Consider the following 22965-nt stretch of genomic DNA (forward strand, 5'->3'; position numbering starts at 1 on the left):
TCTATATCCAGTCCCTTTCTGAATGCATTTTTTTAGCTTCATCAATCTTATCTACTTTTGGTGGCTGTATATAAATGTGTGTCAGTCTCTGAATGGCCATTCCTTGAGTTGCTGCTCTAGACTTTGCTTCCATATCCTTTCCTATGAATATTTTTCCCCCTTTTAAGAAGGAGTGGGAGCATCTGCATTTTGGTCATCCTTCTTCTTGAACTTCCTGTGGTCTGTAGATTGCATCTTGGGTAATTTGAGATTTTCGGCTAATATCCACTTATCAATGAGTGCATACCAAGTGTGTTTTTCTGTGATTGAGTAATCTCACTCAGGATGATATTTTCTAGTTTATTCCATTTGGGCATATACCCAAAAGGTGCTCCAATATACAACAAAGACATATGCTCCACTATGCTCATAGCAACCTTATTTATAATAGCCAGAAGCTGTAAAGAACCCAGATGCCCTTCAACAGAGGAATGGATTAAAAATTATGGTACATCTACACAATGGAGTACTACTCAGCTATCAAAAACAATGACTTCATGGAAACACAATTTCTAATGCAATGAAAAAGGTTCGAAGAAAGAGCGTGATCACAGTAAAGTATGGTAAAACTCTGAAGAATGAATTAGAAGGTATTAAAGGCATAATGTTTAATAAAAATATTTTCCCTATATTTTATTAACATTTGAAAGGTCAAAAATGTGAATTTCAAGATGACTATGTTCTGTTGAATGCCTATTGTGCAGCTAATTGAAACTACTCTCGAAGTTGCCAAGTTGCTCATGATGAAAGAGAAGCCCAAAGCACACTGGTTTTAAACAGACTAAAAAAGGGCCATTTTACCAAGGATGACACTATGCATTTGAAAGGAAAAGATGACAAACCTCAAATTGAAAGACATACCCTACCGCCTGGTCAGGTGGGCACTCCTGAGGCTGCAGAGCGGAAGAGACCACCAACACTGCTCACCCCTGCCCACATCGCTGGCCCAAGAGGAAACTGTATAAGGCCTCTGGGTTCCCGTGGGGGAGGGCCCAGGAGCAGCAGGACCCCTGCGCCTGAGACACCCCGGAACCTGAAGGAACAGACCGGATAAACAGTTCTCTGCACCCAAATCTCATGGGAGGGAGAGCTAAACCTTCAGAGAGGCAGACACGCCTGGGAAACCAGAAGAGACTGCACGCTGCACACATTACTGATTCCAGAGGAAAACACCAAACGCCATCTGGAACCCTGGTGAACTGAAGCTCCCGGAAACGGCGGTGCAGATCTTTCTGGTTGCTGCCGCCTCAGAGAGCTCGTGGGCAGCACCCTGGGAGCAAACATGAGCCTTGGGACCACAGGTAAGACCAACTTTTCTGCTGCAAGTGACCTGCCTGGTGAACTCAAGACACAGGCCCACAGGAACAGCTGAAGACCTGTAGAGAGGAAAAACTTCATGCCTGAAAGCAGAACACTCTGTCCACATAACAGGCTGAAAGAAAACAGGAAAACAGGTCTACAGCACTCCTGACACACAGGCTTATAGGACAGTCTAGCCACTGTCAGAAATAGCAGAACAAAGCAACACTAGAGATAATCTGATGGTGAGAGGCAAGCGCAGGAACCCAAGCAACAGAAACCAAGACTACATGGCACCATCGGAGCCCAATTGTCTCATCAAAACAAACATGGAATATCCAAACACACCAGAAAAGCAAGATCTAGTTTCAAAATCATATTTGATCATGATGCTGGAGGACTTCAAGAAAGACGTGAAGAACTCCCTTAGAGAACAAGTAGAAGCCTACAGAGAGGAATCACAAAAATCCCTGAAAGAATTCCAGGAAATCATAAATAAACAAGTAGAAGCCCATAGAGAGGAGTCACAAAAATCCCTGAAAAAATTCCAGGAAATCATAAATAAACAAGTAGAAGCCCATAGAGAGGAGTCACAAAAATCCCTGAAAGAATTCCAGGAAAACACAATCAAACAGTTGAAGGAATTAAAAATGGAAATAGAAGCAATCAAGAAAGAACACATGGAAACAACCCTGGATATAGAAAACCAAAAGAAGAGACAAGGAGCTGTAGATACGGGCTTCACCAACAGAATACAAGAGATGGAAGAGAGAATCTCAGGAGCAAAAGATTCCATAGTAATCATTGACTCAACTGTCAAAGATAATGTAAAGCAGAAAAAGCTACTGGTCCAAAACATACAGGAAATCCAGGACTCAATGAGAAGATCAAACTTAAGGATAATAGGTATAGAAGAGAGTGAAGACTCCCAGCTCAAAGGACCAGTAAATATCTTCAACAAAATCATAGAAGAAAACTTCCCTAACCTAAAAAAAGAGATACCCATAGACATACAAGAAGCCTACAGAACTCCAAACAGATTGGACCAGAAAAGAAACACCTCCCGTCACATAATAGTCAAAACACCAAACGCACAAAATAAAGAAAGAATATTAAAAGCAGTAAGGGAAAAAGGTCAAGTAACATATAAAGGGAGACCTATCAGAATCACACCAGACTTCTCGCCAGAAACTATGAAGGCCAGAAGATCCTGGACTGATGTCATACAGACCCTAAGAGAACACAAATGCCTGCCCAGGTTACTGTATCCTGCAAAACTCTCAATTAACATAGATGGAGAAACCAAGATATTCCATGACAAAACCAAATTTACACAATATCTTTCTACAAATCCAGCACTACAAAGGATAATAAATGGTAAAGCCCAACATAAGGAGGCAAGCTATACCCTAGAAGAAGCAAGAAACTAATCGTCTTGGCAACAAAACAATGAGAAGAAAAGCACACAAACATAACCTCACATCCAAATATGAATATAACAGGAAGCAATAATCACTATTCCTTAATATCTCTCAACATCAATGGCCTCAACTCCCCAATAAAAAGACATAGATTAACAAACTGGATACGCAACGAGGACCCTGCCTTCTGCTGCCTACAGGAAACACACCTCCGAGACAAAGACAGACACTACCTCAGAGTGAAATGCTGGAAAACAACTTTCCAAGCAAATGGTCGGAAGAAGCAAGCTGGAGTAGCCATTCCATTATCAAATAAAATCAATTTTCAACTAAAAGTCATCAAAAAAGATAAGGAAGGACACTTCATATTCATCAAAGGAAAAATCCACCAAGATGAACTCTCAATACTAAATATCTATGCCCCAAATACAAGGGCACCTACTTACGTAAAAGAAACCTTACTAAAGCTCAAAACACACACTGCACCTCACACAATAATAGTGGGAGACTTCAACACCCCACTCTCATCAATGGTCAGATCATGGAAACAGAAATTAAACAGAGATGTAGACAGACTAAGAGAAGTCATGAGCCAAATGGACTTAATAGATATTTATAGAACATTCTATCCTAAAGCAAAAGGACATAACTTCTTCTCAGCTCCTCATGGTACTTTCTCCAAAATTGACCATATAATTGGTCAAAAACGGGCCTCAACAGGTACAGAAAGATAGAAATAATCCCATGCGTGCTATCGGACCACCACGGCCTAAAACTGGTCTTCAATAACAATAAGGGAAGAATGCCCACATATACGTGGAAATTGAACAATGCTCTACTCAATGATAACCTGGTCAAGGAAGAAATAAAGAAAGAAATTAAAAACTTTTTAGAATTTAATGAAAATGTAGGTACAACAGACCCAAACTTATGGGACACAATGAAAGCTGTGCTAAGAGGAAAACTCATAGCCCTGAGTGCCTGCAGAAAGAAACAGGAAAGAGCATATGTCACCAGCTTGACAGCACACCTAAAATCTCTAGAACAAAAAGAAGGAAATACACCCAGGAGGAGTAGAAGGCAGGAAATAATCAAACTCAGAGCTGAAATCAACCAAGTAGAAACAAAAAGGACCATAGAAAGAATCAACAGAACCAAAAGTTGGTTCTTTGAGAAAATCAACAAGATCAGCAAACCACTGAACTGAGAATAGGACCCCCGTTGAAGGAATCAGAGAAAGAACTGGAAGAGCTTGAAGGGGCTCGAGACCCCATATGTACAACAATGCCAAGCAACCAGAGCTTCCAGGGACTAAGCCACTACCTAAAGACTATACATGGACTGACCCTGGACTCTGACCTCATATGTAGCAATGAATATCCTAGTAAGAGCACCAGTGGAAGGAGAAGCCCTGGGTCCTGCTAAGACTGAACCCCCAGTGAACTAGACTGTTAGGGGGAGGGCGGCAATGGGGGGAGGGTGGGGAGGGGAACACTCATAAGGAAGGGGAGGGGGAGGAGGATGTTTTCCCGGATACCGGGAAAGGGAATAACACTCGAAATGTATATAAGAAATACTCAAGTTAAAAAAAAAAGCAACAAATAAACCTATTGTGGCTTGAATGGATGCTCCCCATAGTCTTGAGCATTCATCTCCCAACTTAAGCTCATAAGCCTTCAGTTGCCCTCATCTTCATGCTTTGTGGGTCGGGTTTTATTATACAGTTCTCTAATTTCTAAAGATGCTGAACTTGTTAATAATGATTGAACTCTGACATATAGCTTACATAAATTGCCATTTAAGTTTTGAAAAAAAAAAAAGACATACCCAATAAATCACTTAGCAGTTAGACATTACAACTAGCAAATATAAAAAGAAAAAGTTGAGTGAGTGACTGACTAAACTTTCAGATGTAGATGTGGTGAAGATTGAAAAGGCCAGCGAGGTTGAAGTGAATGAGAAAAAAGCATTGTGGATACTCTAATGTTACAAAACAGATGTTGAAGAAAGCATTGTTCTAGGAGGGGCTGCACTCTGCTTCAGTGCATCCCAGCATTGACTTCATTAAACCCAGGTAATGAAGATCAAAAAGTAGGTGTCGAAATTACTGAAAGAGCACTCAGAATTTCAGCATGATTACTGCTAAGAATATAGGTTTTAAAGGATCTTTGATAGTTGCATAAATTCTGCCAAATTCCTCAGAACTTGGTTATGGCATGAAATTTATGAACATGGTGGGCAAGGGAATCATTGGTATCAGGAAGGCTGTAAGAACTGCTTTACTGGATGTTCCTAGGGTGGCCACCATGTTAACTGTAGGAGAAAATATAGTGACAGAAATTCCCGAGAAGAGAGGAACCCTGAAATAGAAGCAATGAATGGAGTGGCAGTGGGTATGAGAGGTGTTATATTCTTACTCCTTGAATACTTCTTTGCTTATCAATGAACCATAATGGGAAACTAAAAGGCAGGCCCTCACACATAACTGCTGAGAAGTCACATGAATAAAACTAAAGAAGATGCTGGCTGGCTGATCATTGTAACCATCAGTTACTTGTTTCCATTGACAATATGTAATTTTATTTCTCTCATTGTCCATACTTACAAATAATTTGTATTTTTGAATTATTGTCTATCCATTCTAAATACTAGATGTAAGAGCCATATACTAGTTAGAGTTTTATTGCTGTGAAGAGACACCATGATCAAGGCAACTCTTATAAGGGGCAAGATATAATTGGGGCTGGCTCACATTTACAGAGGTTTAATACTTTATCATCATGGCAGGAAGAATGGCAGCATCCAGGCAGACATGATGGTGAAGTTTGGAGAGTTTTATATCTTGATCTGACTGCACCCAGGAGAGTATGTATCATGGGCAGCTAGGAGGTGGATCACAAACCCACCCCGTACTTCCTCCAGTAAGGTCACACCCACTCCAACAAGGCCACACTGCCTAATGGTGACACTCCTTGGGACAAACATTTTGAAACCACCACAATCAGTATTCTGCTTTTAGCATAAGTCATTGAGGCATTTCTACTGTTCAGTTCTGGTCAGGGTTAATGACATTACTTGTGCCACCCAATGAGTGGTGCGGAAGCAGACTTTCTGTGGAGAGCCAGAATAATGGTGGACAAAGAAGAGAAGTATCTAATTATATAACAAACTGTCTTTGATAAAATTTTGTTTAAAGTTAAAAAGGTGATAGCTTGATTAAGTGACTATAACTCTAAATAAAATTCTCATTTTCTAATAGAAGCTAAGCCACTTGAGGAAAAGTGTTGCAGTGTTCATCTTTGCTGTGATAGCAGGCAAACGTGGGCTTTTGGTGAATTTTGGACATTCCCTACAGCTAGAAATTGTATTTTAGATTTGCTTTCCATGCCCCATGGAAGTCCAGCTGCTGAGGCTACAGACAAAGACACCGTGATAATGAGGATTATCAATGATTTTTTTATTTCTGAAAAGAATGTCTAGAGTTGTCCTTTTATGGAGTCATAAAAGTAAATGCAATTAAGAGGAGAAAGATTATTTCTTATTGCTTGTCCAGACATAGGAAGAGAAAATTAAATCTTCAAATGCAATTTTTGAAATTAAGATTAATGATGAGGTATATCCAATTCCCGCATACTCTGATGATCTCATGTTGTTTGAGACTAAGTGTGGGGGCTTCTAGCTATCTTTGTTATTAATGAATATGATTGAGTTATTTTAAACGTAGTCAGGATCCAAGCCCACTGGTCTGCGTTGAAAATTTGCCTTGTATTTTTCAGAGGATCAAAAGCAGGCATTAGTGAATGAAAAAGTCAAGTGACTTTTTTTCCTCCTGACTCTTAAAAATTGCATTAGATTCTCATTTCTGGATTATGGAAATATGGGAGAAAATGAGTTATCTTAATTAATTTATGGCAGGGACATCAAGAGTTGAAAACATTTCACAAGGTTTTCAATATTTTCCAGGTCTCAAAGCTTAAAGGCAAGTTCAGTGATGAAGGAGAAATGTGCTGGGCAGTTAAGGATACATTTATTACTGGGAAAAATATAGGGAAGCCACTTACAGACTTGGCACAGCTCCTGTGTTGAGGAACGATGTGCTTCTCATGCCCTCTCAGCGACGTGTGTGCACAAAACTGCAAATAGGCCAGGTGCGTCTTCTATCATCTCATTATCAGAACTTGTTGAATGGTTCTTCGAGTGTTAATTAAAACCCATGAGCCTTATTTACACAGCTATAAGGAAAAGGTATGAAGTCATCACCAACGACTCATCCCATGCCAACAGTCGATGCTTCTTCTGTGTTTGTTAATACAGAAAGAATGGAGGCTGATGTGAGGTCATTCAGGGAGGCTGTTGGTCATGCTGGGCTTGCAGGACACCTAAAGCTTGTCTCTGTATAAAGGACAGGGATATCCCAAGAATCCAAACTCTAAGTCTGAGCTCCAAGATACCAGGGGTCCCCAGGACACAGAGACATGGAGTAACACTGCTATATGAAGGAACTGATGAACATTCCAGTGCTGCCTTTGACTTATAGAATCCATTGTGCTGTAACATGTGCATATATTTTGAAATCACTTTCTGATTAGAGACCTGGAGAAATGTAACCACCTCTTCTTTGCAGGACCAGAAACAATGGCTGGAAACAACAGCAGCCTCTTAAAGTAAGACTGTTACTTTCCTCCGAAACACCAAAGCAATATACTGTGTTTCATACCCTTTCCCCTTCCTTTTCTCTCTGTTGTTTCTTCTCTCTTCTTATCAAAATCTACAGCCCATAGGGAAAGTATATACTTGAAATGAAAATATCATAAGACTGAGCCACTGTGTTTTAATAGGTACCTCAGACCTCACTTAGAAATAAATAGTGGCACAGAAAAAAGTATTTGTTGAATGAGAGAATGGCTGAATGATGAACTCTAAATGTTGAGATTTATAACCACAGCAATAATGTTATCTGGCTCAGCTCTCATTAGTCATGGTAGAAGAGCCTGAGAAGGAGGGAGTGATGTGCATACATAAGCATATTTATAATTCATGTAGAGAGACAGAGTTATTTTTACTTTATCTCTAAATAAAAACCTTGTGCATATTATGATATCCGTGATTGTGTTCAAGGTAGGGTAGCTAAGAGAAAGAAGGACAAAATTAAAAATACTGAAATTTCTAGGTACTCCTTTAAATCTTAGTTTGAACGGAAAGACTATCCAAAACATTTTTCATGTAAAGGAGAGGAATTGGAGGCAGCAGAGTTTTACTGGTGTGTGCTTTGCCTTGGGCATAGCTGTTCGAGCAAGTGGTTTAACTTTGCTCTTTGCCCTGTCTCCCAGGTACATTAATCTGGGTTTGGTATATTCCCTCTATAACTTTGAAATCTGATGCGACTTTAAAGCTATGGAATAAGCATTATCGTAGAGGGAACCACCCTTGCATTTGGTCTCTACAAAGACACAGAGAAAATCAGCTGCCCAAAAAGGCACTTTCTCTACCCCCTGCCTTTGTTAAAAATACAAGTTGCAAAATTTCATTATGAATCTGTATGTGTCACTTCTCACCTTTCCATGGTTTGAGAAATCAAAGGCCATCCTGTCAGATTTTAGTCTTGGAGTTCCCATCCTTTCTCGTGCTTTCCACTGCCTTTTTTATGCAGCAATCTTCTCAAGTCTATATTTCAATTCAACTTCCTCTGTCCTTGTCACCACCTTACATTCTAAATAAACAATGTTCAGTTTAAAATTTGGTAGCTTTTATCCTTAGCATTGCATATTTTCATAGTAAAAAAACATAAAACGTCACAACATATGTAATCTTGCTTGTCTCAAAAAAGGAAATTTAATTATTTAATGGATGCAATTGAAAATATACTATTAATACAGGGGCTAGCTTTTTAATAAGTCCTTCCATAATACAATTAAAGATTTTATCTAAAGAGCATGCTTTTTTAAAATCAAGAATAAAGAGACACTATACATCTCAGAAATTCTTGCATTTTCATGAATATTTCAGAAGTTTTTTTATAACCTATGACTTTGTCAATTCCAGTTTTATGTCAGAGTTTACTGAGATTCTCCTTGACTAACCAAAATCTCATGATATTAAAGTATATATGATGGATCTCATATCTCCTCATCAATCTATGTTATAAAATGTTTGAAAGATATATGATCCATGGTGTAAGAGATTTATTCGCACAAGGGATAATGTCCTTCTGGTCGGCCCTTCTCATTCACAAGGTGCTTGTCTACTTTACCATTGTCAGTCCCAATTCCCCTGGTAGTACCAGTGGCAAAGAGGGCACGTGGGCTTATCTTCTAGCCTAGATGAAGACAGAAGTTCATTTTACTTCCTCCATAGCTACAGGCAGGAAATCATCACCTACCTTTTCACACACTTGGAATTTCTGACATTGGACTTATTTTGCCTAATTTTCTGGACTCCAGTAGAATTGGTCCTAAGTTCTGCTTGTGTGTGTGTGGGGCGTGGTTTACACCCCAATGCATCTTTCATAAGGTGTTTGTGTTTCATTTACACAATTGCAATTTTCCTTTATTATGTAGTTTGATCACGGTGTCTATTAGAAACAATTTGCCTGTAGTTTAGAATGGCTAAAATAAAAAACTTAGATGACAGCAGATGCTGGCAAGGATGTGGAGAAAGAGGAACACTCCTCCATTGTTGGTGGGATTGCAAACTGTTGCAACCATTCTGGAAATCAGTCTGGAGGTTCCTCAGAAAACTGGACATAGTGCTACCTGAAGCCCCATCTATACCACTCCTGGACATATACCCAAAAGATGCTCCAACATAACAAGGACACATGCTCCACTATGTTCATAGCAGCCTTATCTATAATAGCCAGAAGCTTGATATAGCTGTCTCCTAAGAGACTGTGCCCAAGCATGGCAAATAACAGAGGCAAACGCTTGCAGGAAACCATTGAACTGAGAATGGGGGTCTCCACTGGAAGAGATAGAGAAAGGATTGAAGGAGTTGAAGAGGCTTGCAACCCCATAAGAACAACAATACCAACCAACCAGAGCTCCCAGGGACTCAACCACCATCCAAAGAGTACATATGGACATACCCATGGCTCCAGCTGCATATATAGCAAAGGATGGCATTGTCGGTCACCAATGGGAGGAGAAGCCCTTGGTACTGCCAAGGCTGGATTCTTCATTGTAGGTGAATGTCAGGGCGGGAAGTGGGGGGTGTTTGGGGAGGGGGGACACGCTCATAGAAGAATGGGGGAGGGGTATGGGCTAGGGGATTTATGAACAGGAAACTGGGAAAGGGGATATTTAAAATGTAAATAAATAAAAATATACAATAAAAAAGAAAAAAATAGGAAGATGCGCTGAATAAGGCAACTTGTACCTCTTTGGAGACTCTCTGAATAAACCAACTTGCAGCTCTTTGAAGACGACTTCTTCTTCTTCTTCTTCTTCTTCTTCTTCTTCTTCTTCTTCTTCTTCTTCTTCTTCTTCTTCTTCTAAGTTATTCTAAAAATTTAAAGAGATGAATTTACTTAGTAAGACTTAAGACTTGAAGTGACTCTAATATTGGTGAGGCAGCTGCATTGATCAGATGGTAACAACTGCTAATTAAATTGAAATAAATTAAGTTGAGTTTAAATAAGCCTAATTCAATTCAATTTATTTCAGTCCACCACATACCTATTGAGTACCTGCATTAGTCAGGGTTCACAAGAGGAATAGAACTAAAGAGATGTACACACACACACACACACACACACACACACACACACACGAATTTATCAAGATAACCTTAAACAAGCAACAACAGCATAATCACCCCTGAGAACTGAGAACCATGGAGGTACTCAAGCCTTATGTCAGGGTTCCTCAGCACTTGCAGGGATTTCATAATGCCAGTCTTTTTCTGAGCTCCAAGGCTGGGTCCAAATGTAGTACTAGAAGTCTGGAAGGTTCTTAGTAAGTTGCTGGTTCTTAGTCCATGAGATAAGCTTGGGAACTTTGGTTCTAATATCAATCATTGGTAGCAACAGAACACATTAATTCAGAAACAAGAAGGCTGAGGAGGAAAAAGCCAGATGATTTGTTTTTCTGAAAAATTCCCTTCTAAACAATCTGAGTACTACCAAAAGGTGCTACACACAGAGTCAGGCTTCCCACATCAATCAAGACAATCAGAGCATTTTTTTTTCTGGTGAGTTTTCCTACTGAGATGATTTTGATCTGTGGCAAGCTGACACTTACACCAACTACAACAGCATTTATTATGTCAAACATTTTGCTAGGTTTTGAAGTTACAATAAGAATTTGGTGTTTGTAATATAAAAATCAGAGTAAGAATATACAATAAATTCAAATGTGATTCAATAAATAGGACAATGGAATTATGTGCACAATGCTGAACTAAAAAGCATATGGATTTTTAGTTATTGTTATGTGTGCATGAGGGTGAGGTCTATGGTTAAGTAGTTATCAAAAAATGCTACCTAGGTAAAAGTTACACAGGTGAAATTTTTAGTCATGAGCAAATGTATGATGAGTTTAGGGGATGACATTGAGTTTGGGTAGAGAAAAGAACTCTGAATACTTTGCTTTAGCTGCCAAACACTTGGACTTTGGACCCAGCAAACCTGTGTGGAAGCTGGTTGAGTTTCATACAAGTTCAAGAGAGCAGGAAGTCATTTCAATTGCAACTTTCATTGCAGAATACCTGATTTCTAAAGCTTGAGTGTTAATGCAATCCTGTGATCAAAATATCTATGTAATTTCTGGAATATGGTAGCTACTTAATGTCAGCTTCTGAAGTCTTGTTTTAGCAGGATCTAATCAGTCCTTTTTGTAGGGAGACTTAGATAATGATTTTCTAACTTCTGATTATTCTTAGATCCATACATTGTCTTAGCTGTCCCTGGCAAAGATACACTAGACCAAGAGTGGCAGAGAAATGAATTATAGCATTACATCATCAAGATATTCGATGACTCCGTCTTTCAAAGATAAAATCCTTTAACAAATACTTGTCCTAGGAGCCTTTGCAGCATTTCCATTTGTTCTGATCTCTCAATTCAGCTTAGGCATTACACAGAAGCCACATGACCTAAGTAGTCAGCACACTTGCTGCTAAGTGGGCATTTCTTACACACAGTAATTCTTTGGTATATCTCTTCAGAGCTGATTTATGAACTGGGGTATATAAGGAGAAATCTTCATATGAAGTCTTTACTGCTTTCATACATGTATAACCTAGTGCCATAAATAATATTACCAGATGCAATGTAGCTTAGCAGGCTCTAAAATGAGCTGAGTGTGGGAGTCTCTACGATTTAATGAATGTGTATGTCACTCTATCATGCCCACTGCATATTGAGGGGTTTCTGATATTTTTATTTTCTATTCTCTCTTCATTTGCCAATGCTTTCCCCCATCCTCATCTTTAATTTAACAACTTAGACCTTATATGATATAATTTAAGCATTTTGACTTTTGGGCAAGGATATGAGAAAGAGTCCTGATGTATAAAATTGGAAGCCTTATAAACGCTTTGCTAACACCAGACTACTTCTTATTAAGAATTCGGGGGTCTGGGAGTGTAGAGTAGCTGGCAACTGCGAATCTAACATGCAAGAAGCCCTGAGCTTGGTCACAGGGACAGTATAAAACCAGATGTGATAATTAGAAGTCCAAATTTATCATAGGCTACACAGCAGATTCAAGGCCAAGGTGAGTTATATGAGATTGTGACTTTTACACAAGTAGCAAGAGGACTGACTCAGTTGTTAGCAATGGCTTCACAGATATGTGCCTACTATCCTGAGAAGGTTGAGCAGTTGAAAACCAAAGAGGGGCAGGTATGACTCAACTTACAATGCGGATATAATCAATAATGATTTGGGGTGAAAGGCTTCTTTTCCTTTTTCTTCACCTTTAAAACTGACAGGAAGTCAAAATATCACTGTTTGTAGATGATATGATAGTATACTTAAGTGATTGCAAACACTTCACCAGAGAACTAGTAAACCTGATAAACAACTTCAGCAAAGTGGCTGGATGTAAAATTAACTCAAACAAATCAGTAGCCTTCCTCTATTCAAAGGATAAACAGGCAGAGAAAGAAAATGGAAAAGACACCCTTCACAATAGTCCCAAATAACATAAAATACCTTGGTGTGATTCTAACCAAGCAAGTGAAAGATCTGTATGACAAGAATTTCAAGTCTCTGAAGAAAGAAATTGAAGAAGATCTCAGAAGATGGAAAGATCTCCCATGCTTCTGGATCAGCAGGATTAACATAGTAAAAATGGCCATTTTAACAATACAATCTACAGATTCAATGCAATCCCCATCAAAATTCAAACTCATTCTTCATAGACTTAAAAAGAGCAATTTGTAAATTCATTTGGAATAAGTAAAACCAGGATAGCAAAAACTATAATCAACAATAAAAAAACTTCTGGGGGAATCACCATTCCTAACTTCAAGCAAAATTACAGAGCAATAGTGATAAAAACTAAACTGCATGATATTGGTACAGAGACAGGCATGTAGATCAATGTAATAGAATTGAAGACCCAGAAATAAACACACACACCTACGGTCACTTGATCTTTGACAAAGGTGCTAAAACCATCAAATAAAAAAACCAACAACATTTTCAACAAATGGTACTGGTTCAACTGGAGGTCAGCATGTAGAAGAATGCAAATTGATCCATGCTTATCACCCTGTATAAAGCTCAAGTCCAAGTGGATCAAGGACCTCCACATCAAACCAGATATACTCAAACTAATAGAAGAGAAAGTAGCAAAGAACCTCGAACATATGAGCACTGGGGAAAATTTCTTGAACAGAACACCAATTGCTTATGCTTTAAGATCAACAATTGAAAACTGGGACCTTTTAAAATTGCAAAAGTTCTGTAAGGCAAAGGACACTGTCATTAGGACAAAGCAGCAACCAACAGATTGGGAAATGATCTTTGCCAATTGTATATCCAACAGTGGGTTAATATTCAATATGTAAAAAGAATTGAAGAACTTAGACTCCAGAGAACCAACTAATGCTATTAAAAGTGGGGTATGGAGCTAAAACAAGAATTCTCAACTGAGGAATATTGAATGACTGAGAAACACCTAAAGAAATGTTTAACATCCTTAGCCATCTGGAAAATTCAAGTCAAAACAACCCTAAGATTCTACCTCACACCAGTCAGAATGTCCAAGTTTAGAAACTCATGTAACAGCAGATGATGGTGAGGATGTGGAGAAAGAGGAATACTTCTCCATTGTTAATGGCATTGCAAACTGGTACAACCGCTGTGGAAATCAGTCTGGTGGTTCCTGAGAAAATTGGACATTGTACTACCTGAAGACTCAGCTATACTACTTCTTGGCATATAACCAAAAGATGCTCCAACATATTACAAGGACACATGCTCCACTATGTTCATTGCAACTTTATTTATAATAGGTAGAATCTGGAAAGACACCAGATGTCCTTCAATGGAGGAATGGATACAGAAAATGTGGTACATTTACACATGGAGTACTACTCAGCTATGAAAAACAATGACTTCATAAAATTCTTAGGCAACTGGATGGAACTAGAAAATATCATCCTGAGTGCAGTAACCCAGTCACAAAAGTACAACTATAGTATGCACTCACTGATGAGTGAATATTAACACAAAAGCTCAGAATACCCAAGATACAATTCACAGACCACATTAAACTCACGAAGAAGGAAGACCAAAGTATGCATGCTTCAGTTCTTCTTTTAAGGCAAAACAAAATGCTCACAGGAGGAAATATGGAGACAAAATATGGAGCAGAGACTGAAGGAAAGACCAGTAAGAGACTGCCCCATCTGGGGATCCATTCCATATACAGACACCAAACCCACAGCCTATGGCAGATGTCAAGAAGTGCTTCCAGACAGGAGCCTGATATAGTGTCTCCTCAGAGGCTCTATCAGAGCCTGAGAAATCCAGAGGCAGATGTTCGCAGCCAACCATTGGCCAAGCAGGGGTCCCCAATGGAAGAGTTAGAGAAAAGAATGAATGGGCTGAAGGGGTTGTAACAACCACATATGAAGAATAACAATATCAATCAACAGGACCCCACCTCCCCAGAGCTTCCAGGGACTTAACCACCAACCTAAGAGTACACATGGAGGCACCCATGACTCCAGCCGCATATGTAGCAGAGGATTGCCTTGTCAGGCATCAATGGGAGGAAAGGCCCTTGGTCTTGTGAAGGCTGGATGCCCCAGTGTAGAGGAATGACAGGGTGGGAAGGCAGGAATGGGTGGGTGAGGGAGCACCCTCATAGAAGCAGGGAGGGAGGATAGGATAGGAGATTTCTGTAGGAAACCAGGAAAAGGGGGTAGCATTTGAAATGTAAATATTTAAAATATTCAATAAGAAAAAATAAGAGTAAATGCTAATGATTGTTTTATAGTACTCTCTATAGTGTTCATATATACTGCATACTAAAAATGTTGCATTAAAAAAACTAACAAGAGCCTTAGTGTAGGATGTGAAGATAGATTGAGCTAACATTTGTAAACTCTTGAGCAGTGTCTTTTGTGCAAAGCACGTGCTCATTACAGGGAAGTCATCAGAAGACTCAAAAAGTGAGACTGAAGGAGGAGTGGATGGTGGTGGTGGGGTTAGATGGGGAGAAGAGACTAGGAGGAAAGGAAGGAGGGAAAACCGCAGTGAGGATGTAAATAAATACATAAATAAATAAATAATTGAATCGATAAATAGTCAAGTGAGTCCAACATGACAAGCAGAATGTCAGCGACCTCATTGATATTTTTTTTCAGCATATTAGTAGTAGGTATCTTATGGGGCCAAATTTTCATATCTGATTTAGAGGCATTTCATTTCTCAGACTTGTTAGTGAAACAGTGCAAATCAATCAATACTAAACTTTTTTTTTTGAGAAAGAAAAATCTTCCAAATATTTTTTTGTCCCTGACAAAGTAGAACTGTGCAAGAATTTGATCATTGTATGAAAGATAACTGCTGAGAAATCAGAGGGACTCGAGGGATGGAGTATTACTCTTCCAGAATAGTTACAGGACGTTGCAAACATTAATAAGGGGAGCTGGTATTCCGATGGATGCAGAAGTTCCTTTTCAAGCCTACAGTCTGTTTTCAGGTGGATGTGTTAATATGACTGTTCAGCTTCAGTGTCGGTGATTACGTGAATATTCTGTGATTCAGTCAGACAGACACACAGACAGACAGACACAGACAGACAGACAGGCAGGCAGACAGACAGACAGTCAGGCAAGCAGACAGAGCTTGTGTAGACACACAAAGCAAAATGTTATTATCCCATTGTATATTTTCTACAAAGTCAAACAGCAGGTCATGCTGGCCATTTGGAAAACAGCCAGTGGCTTCTTGTGCTAATAGCCTCTTCCCCAATTGTTATAAATACTCATTGGAGCATTAGTCAAAGTCATTTCATGGGATATCAAAAAGGTGTTAATTTTTCAAATGAATTTGAAAACGCTGAACATTACATCCTCACTAATGACCTTCGTAACTCATATTAGCATATTCAAATTTAGGGGAAACCTTCCATTTTAAAATAACTCAAAGAACAGTTTCACGAATCCTTAATTTTATCCCTAGAGCCCGTGTTTTTAATTTATTATTATTTTATGTGTTCTGTCTGTGTATAGATTTCTGTTAACTGCATGTGTGCCTGGTATCTGATGAGGCCAGAAGAAGGTATGAGATCCGCTGGGACCAGAGTTACAAATGGCTTTGAGCTCCCATGTGAGCACTGGGAGCCGAACATGGAAAAGGCTCTACAAAGGTAGCAAACGGTTTGAGCTGCTGAGCCATCTCTCCAGCTCCTGAAAATATTTTAATAAGTATCCTTTATAGCTAGTGACCTGGGAAACAAACCTTGGAAACCCCTCTCAATTAATTATCTGGGTGAAAAAAGTTTACACGTTTGGCAGCAGGTGTCTGCGAGCTGTTTGGGAGAGATGGAGTTTTTAATTTTGTATCCTGAAATGCAGACAGTGTATTTGCCCAGAGGTGATTCTCTAGCCTCACATGTGAAGAATCTCTTGGAATCTTTTGTTCATGTTCATGATTAATTTAAGTAACTAGCTTGTATTATACTATTAAGCAGAAGCCAGTTGTTTCGCCACTTTATTTTGTGTATTAGGCGCCAAAGACAGATCTTATTGTCTGACAAAATCCTTTTAAACTTTTGTTCCGCAGTTTTCTAGCCCCGCCACACTTTTCTTTTTAACTAAAACTATTTTCTTAATTCGAGCAATTCTGCTGGTTGAAGAAAAGTTGTAAGCACTGTTAGTACTTGTCAGGAGTAAATGGGCCTCTAGAGAGTTCTTTGAAATGGGAAACATTTGAACAGAATATCGTCTTGCTTTCAGCTGTTTGTATAGATGCAATTTCTGCAATTCTATACCTCACAACTCTAATTTCTCTTCATCTGTGTCTCAGGCTTCCATCAATAATCCTTCTACTGAAACACACTTGACAGGAGAGGTAGAGTAGGCGCCCTTGCAATATCTCCTGAATGTCATTCAGCAGTGATTTGTAATCAGCCTGATACATTTCAGGAAGAAAAATGTGAAACTAAAGAGAAGATTCAATCCATACCAGTCCAGATTGGACAAGGGTGCTGTTAGGAGCATTTTGTAAAATCACCTTTTGATTAGACGATGGAGATTCTATGAAACATAACAAATTCTAGTGATTTTTAGATTTCCATTGTTTGTATGTATCTATAAAACAAAACTGCCTCATTATGTTCTTGTGTATAAAAAAGAATTGGCTGTTTTCGGGATCCAATTAAATATTTCTGAAGCACCATGATTTCTAACTATATTTTAATCCAGAGGTTACACGATACATTTATTCTTCCATCCTATCTTATCAATATTAGAAAGATGGTCCTGCTATGTGTATATATTAAGCAAAGAACTGAGCTCCTTTTGGGAACTTCGGTGTTTTAGCTGATTACGAAACAGAAGCTGTAGCTATTGAATACAAAAAATTAAGAAAATTAAAAATATATTTTTGTATATAAAAATGTGTTAACTATTATTTATATTTTATCTTTGTTTTGTTGATGTGATGTCTTAAAAACTTCTAATTCTTTTGATCACATTTTAAAGGGTAAACAGATTTTTTAAAAGTCTTATGATGCATTTTTCTATCAATTTCAAATGTACCACACTTTCCTACCGTGGGAGATGCTTTAGAAAAGTACTTATCTGGGACACGTCTCTAGATTTTCAGTACATCTCTGTGCCTTACGTGTGCTTACAGCACATGAAAATAAGGGTGTACGCAAGGCGCTGTTTGCAGAAGGAGCTCTGAACACAGCCTTGCAGTGCCTGTGAGAATTAGATGCCATGAGATGAGTGACCAGAAAGATAACTCTCCTCTCTCTAGTTAGGAGTTCCTATTGCCTCTGACCTAAACTGATGAGCCTTATGTAAATTCCTGTGAGGGTCTAGAAGTTGTTTTGAAAGAGGTTACTCTGAAAGTGGAGAAAGGGAGGTTTTTGTGTTCAGTTGACAGTAGTTCAGATTTCCCTCTATTCAATTAGTAGTCACATTTCTTCCTTTAAATTTATTAACCAAACTGTACATAGCTGAGGGTACAAAGTGACGTCCCCATCTTAGTACCATGTACAGTGACCAATCTAAGACATTCAGTCCATTACCAGAAGCATTTGACAGCACAGGCAAGGAGAACATTCAATATTTACTTATCAGTGACAGGGAATGAACAAAATTCAAGTGTTTGCTTTTCTTAGGTAAAAGGAATACATTTGATTTATTTTGGAAATAGGCTTCACTGTCTGGTAAGTTAAAGCAAATAGATGAGTGTTGTAGAATTCTGTCAGATTCTTCTTCCAAAGTGGGAGTACTCCAGCCTGTTCTGGAAGACCACCTCTAGATAACGGCTTCTGTGATCTGTGTGTGTGCTTGGCATTATGAATACTCTGAAAAGCCTGCTATGTGTCAGTGAGGCCTGGTTAGAAACTGTTATTTTGAAAAGAAGGTGGAGATGCTCACCTCTCACAGGACGTCACATACTCTCCACATGAAAATGCTTATGATGCAAACTGGGATAAATGCCTCATTACTGCTCCTTCTCCTAGGCCACCAGTGATCACAAATTGGACTGTCTTCTCTCACACTTTTCAATATCATATGCATGAAGTCTTCTCATAAAGATGGGTCAATCCATCACACATGACTCACTGTAGTATTAAAGCAGAAATGAAATTTAGAATCCATTTAGAAGAATAAAATATTTAGCTTTTCCCATGCAAGTATGTAGAAAAGGTTTAGGATATAATTGTATCTTCTAAAGAGACTGCTATTGATAATAATAAATGGAGATATGTAAGTGTATATGTATATATATATATATGTATTAAACTTTAACAAGTGATGTAAAAAGTTAGACAAACCCCTGCATTTGCCAGCATTAAATCTGTATTGTATTAACCAATCAGATGATAGTGTCCTTGCTAGCCTTGGCTTACTTAATATGCTACCCTTTGGTTGTAAACACACTCAAAAATTGACTCAGCTATTTTTTCCTCTGGTATTACTTATTGGTTAGATCCAACTACTGAAATTACTTTATGTACTTATCTTTTTCTGCTACTGCATTTTAAATTTTTGTCAAGTGAAGAAACCAACTGCGATGGTTTTAGTCTTTAATTTAATATTTGTGACCATAGTCAACTTTAGGGCTAGAAAGAAGCTAAGAATAGTTAGTAGGGCTTGCCACTTCTTTTATTTGATATAAAGGTCTCAGCGTGAGCATTGCCCAGGTATTGGTCAGTAGCTCTGGGTTCATGAAGAGCCCACTCAGTGTAGTGAAAGATTCCTGGCAGAAGACTGTAGCTGTCTTTGATCCAAGTTGTTTAGGTGGAAGAGTAAAACTCTTAGCCACGTTTGAGAATGTTTTTTGAGATTTCACCACAGAACAGATGCTGATTATGAATATGAAGAAATGGTAACTATTGGGATGTTTGCTTTTCAAAGCCCTGTGGATCACTTGTTTAGCTGATGGATTACATGAGGTCATTTGGTGACTGTGTCACCATTGGAGCCTATTCTCTCTAAAAATGAGAACTCCCACTCTGCTCAAATTAACTGAATCAGCTACTGACCGTGAACATTGGAGGCTTGAGGAATGAGCCTTTATTGTGTATCAGGTGGACAAAATCAAAGGACTCAGAGGAAACAGATGTTAGTCACATGGGTTTGGGTGAAAGAGAGATACTTACTGATCATTGTAGATAGAAGCAGTGCTATGAAAGTCTAATCTTTTTCAAAAATTCATGAGAGCAAAGGCTCATGATGAAGTCTAACTAGGAAAATTCATAGCTGTACAATTGTGAAAGGATCACCAGCTTTTAATTTGGAAGTTATGAAAATAGTTTGAGTTGAGTCTTGGTAAATTTAGTACATTATCAGTTATTTATTGATTTATTTAACATAAACATGTGTAAGTTTATTTTTTGGCTTCTTTCAGGAATGGACTATCCGAGACTGGTATAGATATTATCTCAGCAATGAATTTCATAAAAATGGTTATACCAAATTATTGCTTCAGGTGCACTGAAATATTCCTTTCATTGACCTATATTTGAATATTAAAATATTTTCTAAACATGGTTTGAATTTTTTTAGCTTTATGTTCCCCATTTTGGCTAGAATCATATGTTTATGGTTCCAGAGACAGGTGACCATGCCCTTTAATTTGAGTTATTACAGCTGAAAACTTTATGTTGGAAAAACAAAAGATGAGTTTTAAATGAATCAATTTGATGCATATACATTATGGGAAATGTATAATTTCATATGTATAGGAAGAGTAAACATTTAAGAATACTAGAAGCATGCAATGTGGGAAATGATCGTTCATTTAGCAGATGATATAAATTTGGGGCACACTTTGGTTGTAATCTGGAGTAACAAGTGTGATAACTGCATAGCAGGCTGGCTGCACCAGTAAAACTACAAGGAAATCCTTATGTTCAGAGGAGACAATGGAATGCGAGACTAAGAATCGAGACCAAACATGGAAGACCCATTGCAAGTAAAGGGGGAAATTTATTCTTGATGGGGATGAGGAAGTGTCTCAGTCAGTCAACAAAGATGACTTTTAAGGAAAAACTTAATACAACAAAGAGAAAAGTCAGACGCTTGTTCACTATGTATATTTAAGAGTTAGTTTAATTTCTTACTAACTCTTCAGAATAGTATATCCTCTAGATGAGAAGGAAGAGTCCAGAAAGACCAGAAATTTCCCTCAGCTAAGATAACAATGATCTAATAGTGGTTGATTAGATCCAGGCTTACTTCTGACACGTGAAATAACACATAAAATAAAAAAAATAAGGCAAAATATTTGTAAATGTAATTTAAAAGATGTTTAACATCCTTAGTCACTAGGGAAGTGAAAATGCAATCTACTTTGAGATTTCATCTTATTCCAGTTATGACAGCTAAGATCAAGAAAACAAATGACAACCGACGCTGTAAGGATGTGGTCCAGGGAAGGAGACCCATTAGTCACTGCTAGTGGACGTGCAAACTTATTCGCCTCTATGAAAATCACTGTGGTGCTTGCTCTAGAGCTAGAGGTAGAACCATCACATGGCCCAGCCATATACTGAGAGGTCTCTGCATCTTACCCTGGACACGCTCACTCATCTCTGTTAGCTTATGCTCCATTCATAGTATCTAGATAATGGAAATAGAGAAGATATCTGTCAACTAGTGAATCAATAATAAATAATAAATTTATATAAAATGCATTAATCCATAAAAACTGTAAAATTTCATAAAAATAGTAGAAACTGAAAAAAATAGTGAAATGAATCCTGATTCAGAAAGATAAATATAGCATATCCCCTCTTATGCATGGATCCTAGGCTTCAACCTTCTGATTTTGTGTTTAAATGGGAGTACCTGTAGAAGCCAAGAAATAAAATTAATGCTTAAATGAAGCAATTTCGGCAGGCTTTGTAAAAATGATTTCATCCAGACATAATTGGTCAAATTATTCTTTCTTTTGTTTTTCTCCATCTTTATTAAATTGGGTATTTCTTATTTACATTACAATTGTTATTCCCTTTCCCTGTTTCCAGGCCAACATCCCCCTAGTCCTTCCCCCTCCCCTTCTGTATGGGTGTTTCCCTCCACATCCTGCCCCCATTACCGCCCTCCCCCCAACAATCACATTCACTGGGGGTTCAGTCTTGACAGGACCAAGGGCTTCCCCTTCCACTGGTGCCCTTATTAGGCTATTCATTGCTATGCAGTTGGAGCCCAGGGTCAGTCCATGTATAGTCTTTGGGTAGTGGCTTAATCCCTGGAAGCTCTGGTTGCTTGGCATTGTTGTTCATATGGGGTCTCAAGCCCCTTCAAGCTCTTCCAGTCCTTTCTCTGATTCCTTCAACGGGGGTCCTGTTCTCAGTTCAGTGGTTTGCTGCTGGCATTCGCCTATGTATTTGCCATGTTCTGGCTGTTTCTCTCAGGAGAGATCTACATCCGGTTCCTGTCAGCCTGCACTTCTTTGCTTCATCCATCTTATCTAGTTTGGTGGCTGTATATGTATGGGCCACATGTGTGGCAGGCTCTGAATGGGCGTTCCTTCAGTCGTTGTTCTAAACTTTGCCTCTCTATTCACTGCCAAGGGTATTCTTGTTCTCCTTTTGAAGAAGGAATGAAGCATTCACATTTTGATCATCCTTCTTGAGTTTCATGTGTTCTGTACATTTAAGGTAATTCGAGCATTTGGACTAATATCCACTTATCAATGAGTGCATACCATCTGTGTTTTTCTGTGATTGGGTAACCTCACTCAGGATATTTTCCAGTTCCATAATTTGTCTATGAATTTCATAAAGTCATTGTTTTTGATAGCTGAGTAGTATTCCATTGTGTAGATGTACCACATTTTCTGCATCCATTCCTCTGTTGAAAGGCATCTGGGTTCTTTCCAGCTTCTGGCTTTTATAAATAAGGCTGCTATGAACATAGTGGAGCACGTGTCTTTTTTATATGTTGGGGCATCTTTTGGATATATGCCCAAGAGAGGTAGAGCTGGGTCCTCAGGTAGTTCAATGTCCAATTTTCTGAGGAACCTCCAGACTCAAATCCAGAATGGTTTTACCAGTCTGCA

General features: G+C 38.6%; 1 pseudogene; it reads left to right on the forward strand.

Annotated features, from left to right (window-relative positions):
- The first annotated feature begins 559 nt into the window (after window positions 1-559).
- On the forward strand, window positions 560-5205 carry Hspd1-ps33 (heat shock protein family D (Hsp60) member 1, pseudogene 33; annotated as a pseudogene).
- The last annotated feature ends 17760 nt before the right edge of the window (window positions 5206-22965 follow it).

This window comes from Rattus norvegicus, chromosome 5, assembly GCF_036323735.1.
Source record: "Rattus norvegicus strain BN/NHsdMcwi chromosome 5, GRCr8, whole genome shotgun sequence".
NCBI lineage: Eukaryota > Metazoa > Chordata > Mammalia > Rodentia > Muridae > Rattus > Rattus norvegicus.